We start from the raw sequence: 13022 nt of genomic DNA, 5'->3' as shown, positions 1-13022 counted from the left end.
GGGGAAAGGGGGGAAGAGAAGAAAAAAAAGAGGAAAAATGAGAAAGTCGCCGGTTCGATCCCCGATTGGAACATGTCTCAATTAACGCAAACTATTAAAAATTGCTATGAATCTGTAAAATATCGCTTATAAACAGATACAAATAAGATTGGTATGAATAATAATGCTTTATGATAATAATAAGTGCAATTTATTTTCGTTGTACAGGTTGTACTGGACTGAGCAGCAGTATTTTGTACCACTATACAGTACATCTAGTAATAATAATGAGTAAAGAAGGAGAAAATGCAGATAATGATTTTTTAATTAAATACTGATGGGGCCAACAAGTTGCACACTCTTGCCAGGATTTGCACCTGGAGTCTCCCACCCAAAGGATGGACGTGTTACTGTTACACCACAAGAGTTGTGTTTTTTGTTGTTTTTTCTTTTCTTTTTCTTGCATCAGCAACTATGCTATGTTTTTTGTTTTTTAAAAATAGTTGCTACAACAACTAATTATTTGTTTCTATTTGCAACAGCAAATATACTTTTTTTCTACTTTAGTAGTATTTTCTTTTTGCTTGTTTTTTCTTTGCAAATAGTTTGAACAGTGAATGAACATATTTTCTTAAAAGAAATACAAAATATTATTATTAAAAATATTGATAAAAAAAAGAATGTATTTGGTGTATTTACAAAGAGCTTCTCCACTCCTCAAGGGTCTGTCCAGGGCAGTACCATTTGCCACGAACCTGTGATTGTCCAGTTCGCTTTGATTTTGGCTGACCACACAGCTTACACTCATAGTGGTAGCTCTCTTTTGCCTTTCTCTTCTTTGGGGGCTCACCTTTCCTCACTCGCTCCTGGTTCTCAAGGGCTGCCTTGTGTAATCGCCATTCACGCTGGCGATTAAAGGGATCTAGTGCTTGGTGAGGGAACCTAGGTTGGTCAGGACAGGAGGTGGATGACCAGCCCTGGGAGGATGCTGAGGGTTGTGGGTGGGTTGCAGACCAGCCCTGGGTGGATGCTGAGGGTTGTGGGTGGGTTGCAGACCAGCCCTGGTTGGATGCTGAGGGTTGTGGGTGGGTGGCAGACCAGCCCTGGGTGTGAGCTGGGGGCAGCTGATAGGCAGATGAGCACTTCTGGGGTGCCTGAAGAAAAGAAGTCCAGCTCTGGTAGTGTGTTGGGGATGGCTGGTAGGTAGAGCACCAGCCCTCTATACATCTGTTTTGAGAGGAAGCAGCATCGTGCATGGCAATAGCTGTGTCTCCCCCACCTGTGTGTGGAATGGCACATAGTACAGATGTTCTGGAATGCCGCTGGTGGATTTTTGCATCACCCTCACGGTTCTCAGGCTCCTGGAACTTCAAAAGAGTGTGTCCATGCTGAACTGGCTGTGATGGTAGGTCACGAGCCTCCAGGAGGGATTTTTTAGCCACGGCAATCTGCTGTGGAAGCTGGGCCTGGGGCCACCGCTTACATATTGCTGAGGTGATTAATAAAAGAATACATAGAATAAAGAATAAATAATAATAATACATAATAAAGAATAAATAATCTTTTAATGGTTTGTTGTGTCTGTTGTACATTAAAAATGAACTGTTCATTAGTTTTCCAATATTATTTTGATGTCTGATATACTGTTGACATAATATTACCTGCAATGTGAGGTCATGAGCCTGTGGTACAGTCACATCAGGCCATTCGTCCTCAAGGTCTTCATCCAAGATCTCAGGCAGGATGTCAGCAATACCAATCTGCTGGCTCAGAAGATCTCTGTTGGACTGTGCCAGAAGATACTCTACAGCAATACGCTCTCCTGCAATAAGTATTCACCAAGGGAAAAATGATTGATTGATTGATTGTTTACTTGCCTACCATGTCACAATATAGGTTTGATCATCATCAACAGCAGACTTTTCTTACTGGTAGGTTTCCCAGGGGGGATAATCTCTGGGAGAAGAGGTTTTCCTAACACTTTGTTGCTGAGCACATTCACATTGGACATCAAACGGATGTTATATATCTTTGTCCTGGATGTCTCAGTCATACAAAGCGCTTGTGCTGACCGGTTCAAATTCCACCTTGACACTGTGAAATGAACAATCTGCAAATAGATGACCAGATGACACAATCCACATTATGCGTGTGCACTGTGAACACATACACGTGAATATTATATGTATGTAGAGACACATGTACACACAAATATTACAAATATACTGTATATGAGAGGAGGCAGATACCTCTCAGCTGCCTGCTGGCCTGGAGCAGAGCCACTGTGCTTCCGAGAAGCTCTTCACAGTCCTGACAGGGTCTTTTTCTTGCTTTTTAAGGAGTATTTGGTAGGGGACTTGTCAATGGGATCCAGGCAGGAGTACAGTCTCAATATCTCTGCTATTTCAGAGTTTGAGAGAGCTGTTATTGTCCGATTAAGGCTGACAAGACACCCTGCCAAGGCATCAACTGCCTCCCATCCGGGAATTCCTCTGGGATCACATCGACTAATATATATATATATATATATATATTGTACAGCTAATTTAAGAAAAAGGTGAAGGAACAAGCATTTCTAATGGTGAATACATTAACCACTTAACCAGAGTTGAAGTAATGGGCCCACTGTCTTCAAATGGGGAGCTGGCAGGACTGCTAGCTACACCACTTTCAAGTGTAGATTCCTTAAAGGAGAATTCCGGTGTGATATTTACCTAAAGTGTGTTGAAACATGATACCGAGTGTGAACGTATGTCTCATAGCTCATCTTGGCTTGTCCCCTGCACTCAGAAATCTGGCGCTAGTTAGCCGATGCTACCAAATGTTTTTCGATGGGGGTGCCTCGGGCATTGGCCTAGCAATGCAAATAAATCACTGTTTTACACCATTTACGAGGCTCAAAGTACCTCGATACTTCATTGGTAGACTTCCGAGAGCCTTGACATTTAAAACGAGACATTGAGAACTTTGAAAAAGCACTGGTAGTTTATTAACAAGACTATTTATACAGACAGTACCTGTAAGAAGTTTACCATTCGCCGCCATCTTGAATTTAGTCACGATAAGTCGAGCGACGAGTACGAATGAACAGGTATGATAAGGGATCAGATTCCAAAGACAATTCCGTGGCAATGCATGGATTCCAGTTGCTGCTACTGGAAGAAACTGGAATCCATGCATTTCCACAGAATTATTTTTAACTGTTGACTGTGCCAACAAATATTTCACAGTAATACGCTCACCTGCCATAAGTAGTCAACAGAAAGAAAGGAAGAAAAAAAACGATTAAAGTACAATGAGTGAGTGAACAGAGGTGTAACCTTCAGGTAATATCTGACAGTTTGGACAGAATATTGTCCAGCATGTTTTTTTTGCCATATAATCTTACCAGTAGGTTTCCCTGGGGGTATAAACTCCGGCAGAAGTCCACTTCCCAGGACCCTGTTGCTGAGGGCGTTCACACAGGACATCAAACATATGTTGTACATCTTTGTGTGTGACGTATCACTCATACTCAGAGCTTGCCGAGACCTATTGAGGTTCCATCTGGATAACCCCTCCAGCAAGTACATCTGTGTATGTACAGCATTACATCTCCACCCTGGCAAGACAAAAGCATTGGTGACAACAACAAAAAATAATGTTATGACAACTTAATACACTGCATTCATTAACAAATTGTTTCAAATATTTAGCATTTCAGCTTGCCTGGGATGAAACCACACTGGTGCCGATGAAAGGAGGAGCCTCTGCCACATCTAAGGACATCAAGTGTTTTGTCTCCCTTCTCCAGGCCTGATCCAATGTTGGTATACAACTGCACATCAGGTGGATCCTGGATACAGGGGAGGTGCTTCTGCTGTGTCTCCCACACAAGAGACACACCCTCATGATTAATTAGATGTCAGCCACTTGTGTCTGTGAGATCCCACGTGGAGTACAGCAGTTGCTTTATCAAAACACGAGTCTCCTCAACCCCTTGGGTTCTCCTGCGGCAGTGCTTGGCCAGCTCACTGGACGTGATGCTGGACAACACCTGTGAGTCAGTGGGTATGTGACCCTGGTGCTTTTTCTTTAACTCAGCCCTCTTGGCCTCTTTGAGGCGGTGAATGTCCTTTTTGTCCCACTCAAAGGTGCCATATAGTGGATGGTGCTCTGTTGTAAGGCCTTTGGTGAAGCGCCTCATGAAATGGAAAATATCAAGTCTCAGCACGGAATTCAGCACTTGCCCAAATGGTGATAAAGAATGTCATTGGCATGAACCGTCTCAAACCACTGGGCCAGGGGCAGGGGACTGAAGGGTGGTGGCGGCTGATACACAGCTTCAGACTGGGTGAGGACACAGGACTTTTTGTGGACCTCACAATCGGTGAGGTAGTCGATGGCCCGCCTTGCCCACTCCCCACTGTGTATCTCCTGCAAGGCCTGCTGCAAATAGCTGGAGCTGTTCCCTGATTTTCTTGGGCGCAACATCGCAACACACCTCCTGTCCAGTGCCAAATGAGTTGTGAGGACAGCTGGAAATTTGTATCGTGGGGATCGAGCCGTTTTAAAATTTCAGTGCTCCAAGGGCAGACAGGAATCATGCATTTGCTGCACCTTGGATAGTCTCCACCCACCAGATAATACCTCGAATCTATGTCAATTACCTCCCTGACTTTTGTGTAAATGCCAGAATGGTGCATCTTCCTATTGCACTGGGTGCATTTCAGAGGGATGCCCCACATCCGCATTGGAGCCCACAGGAACATCCGCTGGCGGAAATAATGATGTGGATCAGAAGGTGAAATAGATTTGGTGGGGCTGGGGGGATGAAACCAGTTCTGAGACAGATTATGTTTCAGCTGTCCAGTACATAAGGGATAACGGCCGCCGAGGTGTCCTGTTATACGGAATTAATGGACGAGGGCGAGGTGCAAAAAACTTGCCTCCGCCCGAGTCCATTAATTCCGTATAACTGGACACACCTCGAAGGCCGTTATCCCGCTTATCACCCAGTTGCCACTGTAAAGCAAAGGAAACACGCGGTTCCGTTTAAAAAGAAGCTCACTAGTTCAGCTTGTTGTACAACTTTAGCATGGACAGTTAGCTTGTTTACAGTTGATTCCATTGTTGCGAAGCCTGCAACCAAAGATTCTAGAGCGCTGCAACTGTCGTCCCAGAGAGGGTTCAAGCGGAGCGAGAGGCGCAAACGTTCGACAATTTCCGCGTTCGATTATTGCAAGGGGGAGGGGGGGGAAATCCCCCTTTATGCAGACCAGAGTAAGCCCTTGCTGCACTAATGTCAATGGAGACTTGTGGAATTTTACCAATAAATTGGTCATTGTGTCTTTCTGGATTTGTTGAGGTTTTTTTGGAAAATTGTGTCATAATCTGTAAGTGTTTGGGATCATTTCAAGCATAATAGTGTAATTTTTTAGCGTTCGGATTTGTAATAAAATAACTTAATATTAGACCATGCTGCTGCCAGTTACTGTCCGGTTGTTAGCATGCTAGCTAGCCTCTTAGCTAAGGTAACATTTTAAAACGGAGAAGTGTAATTTCTTTGAAATGACAACTAGCTGAATAACATTACTGACATTAGTTAAAGTGGATAGTTTATACTCAAGCGAATTTGCAACAGTATATTAAGTTTAAGCGAAGTCCTTCAACTACTAGTCACTTGTTAGCGCATAGCTGTATTGTATTGTATAGCTACTACCATCCACTTGTATGGCGCTTTAAGCTAGCGTTAGCTAGCCAGCTAGCTTGGTTCACATGACTAATTAAATTATTTATATCATGTCCTAAAGAATGATTCATTGGTATCATACATGATTATAGACAATAATACTGTGAACACATTTATGTATATCTGTTCTTATTGCTTATTAAGCGAGAAAGTTTATTTAGTGAGGTAAGGTGACACTCCCACTTATGCAGACCGGAACTGTCCCGTTTTGCTCCCATAGTAACGAATTACATTGCTCTATCTTGCTAGTAATCAAGGATCTTTGGTCGTCCTACTATGGTTGTTACCATTCATAAGCATTGATATGGAACGGTGTCCTGTTTTAATAGCCACCCCACCAGCCAATCAGAAAAGAGTATTTCTTCTCTCCGGGTGATAATGTCATATAAAATGTGGGCGATCCTGGTCAGCTGGCTGGATGACTGGTGAACTGCTTCGGAAGAAAACTCACCCAGGGCCCCAGCTGTGGCGCAACTGGCTGGGGCACCTGCACCGTATGGGTTCGATTCCCGCCCCGTGGTCCTTTCCGGATCCCACCCCTGCTCTCTCTCCCATTCGCTTCCTGTCACTCTCCACTGTCACTATCATTAAAAGCATATATAAAAAATATATACTTTTTATATACTAAAAAAAAAAAAAAAAAAACTCACCCAGTTTACTTCAGGAGGCTGCAGAGTGAGTGGGTGTCGTGGTGGTGCTGGTGACGTCTCATGGGCTGTGGGAGGAGCAGGAACAGGGTCAGGAACATCGGGTGGGTCACTGTGTTGCTGCCGGTGTTGTCTCTTGGGCTATGGGAGTAAGAAGTACAGGAACATCTGTTGGACAGCTCAAAAGGATAGATAGATACTTTATTGATCCCCAAGGGAAATTCATGATCTCAGTAGCATACCGACATCACACACACATTCACTAACAGCAGAAAAAAAGTAATTAAAAGTATATAATATAAAAAAACAACTAAGCAATAAGGACAGTAAAAGATAAAGAATATACTAAATATACAAATTATTCTAAATAACACTTAATCTAAATCAATTCTAAAAACAGTATCCACATAGTGGGTGATTAATCAAGAGGCGCTTGCAATGACTGAGGCAGGGACTGAGCCTGTGATTCTCTGTGTATAGTAAGGTAAGGTAAGGTGCTCTGTGTGAATGAGTGTTCTTAACTATATTAAGAAAAGGTATACGTGTGGCCACAATTCAGCTGTGGTATAGAGGGAGGGGTTATGCATATGTGCTAATATAGCACGCAAACAGTGAGGCAGTAAGACAGTGGTAAAAAGTGGCTAGTGGACAGACAGTATCCAAACATGTAGGGGGTGAAGAGGCAGACAGACTATGCAGAGAAGTCTATCTCTCCTCTTCCCTTAAGTGAAGCATTGAACAGTTCAATGGCCCTGGGGACAAATGACTTCCTCAGTCTGTCTGTTGTGCAAGACAGTGAGTGAAGTCTCCAGCTGATCAGGCTCTTCTGCTTTACGATAGTGCTGTGGAGTGGATGACACTCATTGTCCAAGATGTTGATCAGTTTATTCAGGGTCCTTTTGTCAGATATTGAAGTGATGCACTCCAGTTCAGCTCCCACTACAGAGCCAGCTTTCCTTACCAGCCTGTCAAGTCGCCCTGCATCCTTCTTCTTTGTGCTTCCTCCCCAGCATACCACTGCATAGAAGAGGACGCTGGCAACAACAGACTGGTAGAACATCCCGAGGAGCTTGCTGCACACATTGAAGGACCGCAGCCTCCTCAGGAAGTACAGCCTGCTCTGCCCTTTCTTGTAGAGTGCATCAGTGTTGGCTGACCAGTCCAGTTTATTGTCCAGGTGGAGACCCAGATACTTGTAGGTACTTGGTGACACTCCTCTAGGTGCTGTAACAAGCCAACAGCCCCCCAGGCCTTTGCACCACATTGCTCACACTGCTCCTAGACGTGCAGTCTGACAGGTGCTGCGTGTAGTCTTCGCACATCACCCCCCGACTACACAGCGAGCATGTGACAGACTTCCCCTCGCTCACCCTGCACAGGGCCGGAGCTTTCTGAACTACACCTGTCTGTGGTCCTGGAACTTTTACTTTCCCAGCTGCTGCACTGGCCTGAGAACTTGGAGCTGCTGCACCTGCACTGGTCTGTGAAGAAAGAGCTCTCCCAGCTGCTGCACTGGCCTGTGGAGAAGGAGCTCTCCCAGCTGCTGCACTGGCCTGGGAACCTGGAGCTGTGGCACCTGCACTGGCCTGTGAACTATAATTTGTTCCAGCTGCAGCACTGGCCTGTGGAGCACTCAGCTGACCTGCACTGGATGCTGTCGTCCCTGCCTTCTCTGCTGACTGGGAAAAACAAAACTGGGTTTACATTTAAAGTACATGTCCACTAACAAGCCTAACAATACCCTGCACCCAAACATTTACATACTCACATGGTTTAACACTGGAAAACAAACAATATAAATTCCAGTATATTTGCATCACATCACAGGTTTAATGATTCAATGGCATTGCTTACCTGGTGGCAGTGATGGACAGTAACAAAGTAGATGTAATTCGTTCCTGTACTTAAGTAACATATAGATGTATCTGTACTCAAGTATTTATATTTGGTGATAGGCTAGACTACTACTCCACTACAATTTTGAGTGAAAAATCGTACTTTTTACTCCGTTCCATTTATTAAAACCTCTCGTTCCATTTGACCAAAGCGAATCGTAATGAAAGGTCAAGGTAAAGATTCTATTACCGATTGCTCCTTTTTAACACTCTCTGATCACAGCCAGTGCACAATCACGCACCAATCAGGGCTCAGCGCGCAATTTGCTTTGAAGTCCTTTCGATTTCATTCATTTGATTAGACATTGAGTGCGGGAGAGCTAGGTTGAATTCATTACAACGCAAAGCATTTTGCAGGATGATGCTCATGCTTACTTAATGCTACAAAAATGACAGAACTGATGGAAGAAACGTCCCGACACTGACTTGCCTGAACACCCGTGGCGAACTTTTTGAAATGGTGGAAAGGAAGAAGGATTAATTTTACTTTAAGTGTCTTCTCTGCCTGCCGAAGAACAATATTATATCCTCGAATTTAAAGAAACACGTTGAGGTAAGTGATTTTCATTCTGGTAGGTTTGATGACTAGCAACCGAATTATTTTAAATTTAACCTAGGCTTACATTGTCTGCATTGTGTGTTTGGCTAAATTAGTTTAGCAGCTAGCATAGCTTATTACACGGCTCTTCTTAACCTGTTGAGGAGTGAATACTTTAAGACAATGCCGTTCCCCAGAGTGAATTATTTTCCTGGCTCCTTCTAGAATTCTACGTGAACGTTCTATAGTTTCAGTGTTCTTAAAATTGTTTAATTAAGCAATATAGCACGAGTGAGAGTGGGGTTGGTCATGGATATTCCCACGGGTGTTGTTCGGCCGTAGCCACGAGTGGCGCAGGCAACAACAGCCGTGGGAATATCCATGACCAATCCCACGATCACGAGTGCTATATTGCTTTTATACAACAATTCTACCACAAATTAAATAATCTGAAAACACCCCATTATTGTTTAAAAATGTTAATTTCGACATCGTTCTTACGCATCAAAAAATAGTTCCCTTTTCAATAGACAGCGTCTTGGTTGCTAGGTAAGCAACATTCCAGACCCCTCCTTACGGGTCTTTGTGGTTTACATGTCTTCTTGAAAGAAATGTGGAAATCACATTCATATCTAGGTTTGCTGCATGCATGTTACAAGGACACTGGGCCATGTCATGTAAGGGACATGGTACTGCAAAAAAACGGAAACATAATCTACATTGCAGAACCACTCAACTTTATTAATGTATAGTGAATAAATGTTACACTACTGTGCACAGCCTGACTTGACGATGCTAGCACGTTAGCAGCGGTTAGCTAATTATGCTAACGTTATCTACAAGTCTCCTCCAAGTGACAATCATATTATACACAATGCTGGCAATGCTGAGAACAATTAGCATCCTCGTTTATCTTACTTACATTGAGTTGACTGTGTGGCTTAATCCACAGATGTGGTGAAGCACTGTTTCGTTATGGTTTGCTAAGGAGTAACCCATTGCTTGAAATAGTGGAGAGCTGGGTGTCAAATCTTCACATTGTGTCGCGGAGTGATTTATTATTAGCTGTGCTGAGTCTGAGTTGAAATGTCCATGTTCCAACTCATGAAACGTCTCTCGGCCAATCAGAAACAAATAAATAGTTCCATAGAACCCAATTGTTGTATAATGGCAGAAAAGTCCCTGAGGGTAATTGTTGCGTCATGTTATAGAACCTTTTTCGAAAACGTTCTAATCACATATTTGTGATCGTACTCCCAGGGGCCCAGCTGCATCTGATCACATATTTGTGACCGTACTCCTCAACAGGTTAATGCTGTTGAATGCTCCCTCCCTTCTTCCTAGCGTTCGGTGGTCAATTCTTTGACTGCTGTCAAACAAAGTGGTCTTTTTCGTTCAAAAGAATGTTTAAGTTCATTGTCATTGGTGAAGTAGCCTGCCTTCATTTCTCAGCCGAAAACGATTAAAAATGGTAGCTAAACAAATAGCTTTTGAAGACAAATTGGGTGAAGTTTATGTTTTGTTTTCGTTTTGGCAAGTAGCCATAAGCGGGATAATGTATAGGCAAGTTGAATGCATTTTAGTCCGTGAGCCAGAGGGGTTGGTCGTTACCGAAAAAGTGGCAACGGCTACCATACCTTTTCTGAAAGCTGTTTTGAGTTATCACACGTAATGTAAACTAAGGTTGAGAAAATAATGCGTATAAATCAAGCAGAACACTGACATTCTATATTGGACATATTGGAATATCTTATTTTGTTATGTTTGGTATCATTGTAAAGGGGAGACTCTGAGCTTTCATTTAAATCCTTTTGTGAACATTTTGGATAAGTAGGCTACAGCAAACCCTGGAGCTCTTCAAACTTTTAATCACACACATTTTCCTGCCGTTTCTGCCTAAGTCATCTTTTGTCTTTTAATCAGAGCATCAGAGAAACAAAATCCAAACACTGAAATACTGGCATGACCCTAAGGATTCAGAAAATGTATCATTTACCCATTTTATCTGATTTGGAGGGGGTGCTTTTCAGTCTTATATCAGACATGGCGTTTGAGAAAATAATGCATAAAATTAAGCAGAACACTGACATAGCCGAAAATCTAAAAACGGTATAACAAATGAGACATGGATTCCTATGTTTTAAGGTGTGGTAAGCCCAATTATGACATTGCCATTACTGTAAAAGGTCAAGGTCATGACCTTTAGGCATGGTCAATGACATTTTTACACAGATTGCATCATTCAAGGCCACGACACTAATCAAACTCCTCGTCTCTATTGTCTATTGCCTGGGACAATATTGACAGGCTGGAAGAGACACTGATGGGCTGTGGAACATCCCATAGGGTCAAGGGTATAGCAGTGCGGCCTCGGATGTTCGGTCCTGAAGACCAGCTTGTGATGTGCCCAAGAGCAAACAGGGACAGTTCTCTGTATCTTTGCCAGCTCTGCCAGTGTATGCTGTGGGAACTAGCTGTGGTCCTCCAACTAGATCCTGAGGTCAAGACAGATATCTGTGCTGATACTGTGAAGAAGAACTTCTTATGGTTGCTATGCAGACTACACTGTGCCACAAATCAAAGCGTCCCTAGCTAGACAGGTTACAACATCTTAGCATCAAACTCTGTGGATGTTATTCCCAGTGTTGTCAGTGTCACAAGGTCGGTTCGTTTGCTGCTCACGGGCCTCGAACCCGCCACCTTGACACACACACCGGCATGGGAGACGAACGCTCTAACCACTGAGCTAAAAGCCCAGGCTTCCAACTCCGTGGTTAGAAGCGTTCTTAAGGTTAGGGCTGTGAGGATTTACACAGGCAACTAGCATGCTAGCTCAGTCTGCCTCTGTTACATCAGCTATCTGCCAACCATCAGTGCCCCGGCCACCCAGATGGCAACTGTTCATGAGAATCTTCTTCAAAGTAAAAAAAATCATGACTTCCTTACACATCAGCAACAAAGTCAGTTGCCTTTGATTAGGCTCTCTACTGTAAAGTTACAGAAATTCTGTGGGCACATACAGACAGGTTTCCCAACATTGTGCCAAAACTTGGAGTCTTTCACACCATCTGTATGTTCTTGGGTGTGATTGGGAAGCTTGTTCAAGGCTGCAGGCCTAAGGGACATATGCATTGAATCTGGAGCTGTGGCTGAGGGATCTGTCAGTGCTGTCAGTTCGGACTTGTAACCGGAGGGTTGCCGGTTTGAACCAGTAGGCCTGGCTGAAGTGCCCTTGAGCAAGGCACCAAACCCCTCACTGCTCCCCGAGCGCCGCTGTTGTTGCAGGCAGCTCACTGTACCGGGATTAGTGTGTGCTTCACATCACTGTGTGTTCACTGTGTACTGAGTGTATTTCACTAATTCACGAATTGGGATAAATGCAGAGACCAAATTTCCCTCACGGGATCAAAAGAGAAACGGGGACATGTAAGAGGCTGATGTGATGGAAAATTTCACACCTGTTATCACTCCACAGGAATCAACCCGTCTGTGCTTAATCCTGTTTATAAGAAAGGACTGCGCTGCGAGCAGGGTTCGAACCTGTGCGGGGAAACCCCATTGGATTTCGAGTCCAACGCCTTAACCTCTCGGCCATCACAGCTGCAAGCCTTGACTGTACAGACAAAAATCAACAGAGAGGCAAACTACACACTCCAGCGAATGAGAAGGCAACAATAGAAACTCATCCAGTTTGCCTCCAGTGACACAAAGTCCTTTTTGCAAGTAGAAATGAGAGGGTTATACATACACACTCGTGGGAAGCTTGGTTCACTTGGAACAACTGATAAAAATGGCCATCGTAATGGTAAATTTACATGAACAACATGCCACAGGTTTAGTTAGAGAAGACACTGCTATAAAGAATTGGCTGGACAGTACAGTGGGCAGTGCTTCGACTTGGCCAGCTTCACTCGCGGTCCGCACGCGGGATCACGCGACTTTAATTTTGTGTTTTTCCAGTGACGCTGCAACAACCCAAACAACCAGTAGATGTCTCAAGTGAGCAGGGTGTCTCGTTAAAAAGAAATGGAGCCTGGAAAACCCTACACAGACTACAATACAGACTTTAGCAGACTGGTTTAGAAATAATTTAATAGCCAGAAATATGCCTGTCCTGCCCTAATAAAGAAATATTTGGTTAACTGCGAGTGAATCCCGTTTGCAGCCGTAGAAGAAACGCAGGACAAATTAAACATTCTGGTTTTCTCCGAGTGCAACGATGATAGACAGAC

General features: G+C 43.7%; 1 long non-coding RNA gene and 1 other non-coding gene across 2 annotated transcripts; both read right to left on the bottom strand.

Moving 5' to 3' along the window:
• Positions 1-750: 750 nt before the first annotated feature.
• On the bottom strand, positions 751-2441 carry LOC121690303. The gene is made up of 4 exons (XR_006025036.1): positions 2229-2441; positions 1909-2089; positions 1641-1801; positions 751-1468 (listed from the first exon to the last, which is right to left on the bottom strand). It is a non-coding gene; the product is annotated as an uncharacterized LOC121690303 (long non-coding RNA).
• A 9868-nt stretch (positions 2442-12309) lies between these two features.
• On the bottom strand, positions 12310-12391 carry trnas-cga. The gene has a single exon. It is a non-coding gene; the product is annotated as a tRNA-Ser (tRNA).
• Positions 12392-13022: the final 631 nt, after the last annotated feature.

Source organism: Alosa sapidissima, chromosome 18, assembly GCF_018492685.1.
Source record: "Alosa sapidissima isolate fAloSap1 chromosome 18, fAloSap1.pri, whole genome shotgun sequence".
In the NCBI taxonomy this organism is placed as follows: Eukaryota; Metazoa; Chordata; class Actinopteri; order Clupeiformes; family Clupeidae; genus Alosa; species Alosa sapidissima.
This window is presented reverse-complemented; position numbering and strand designations above follow the sequence as displayed.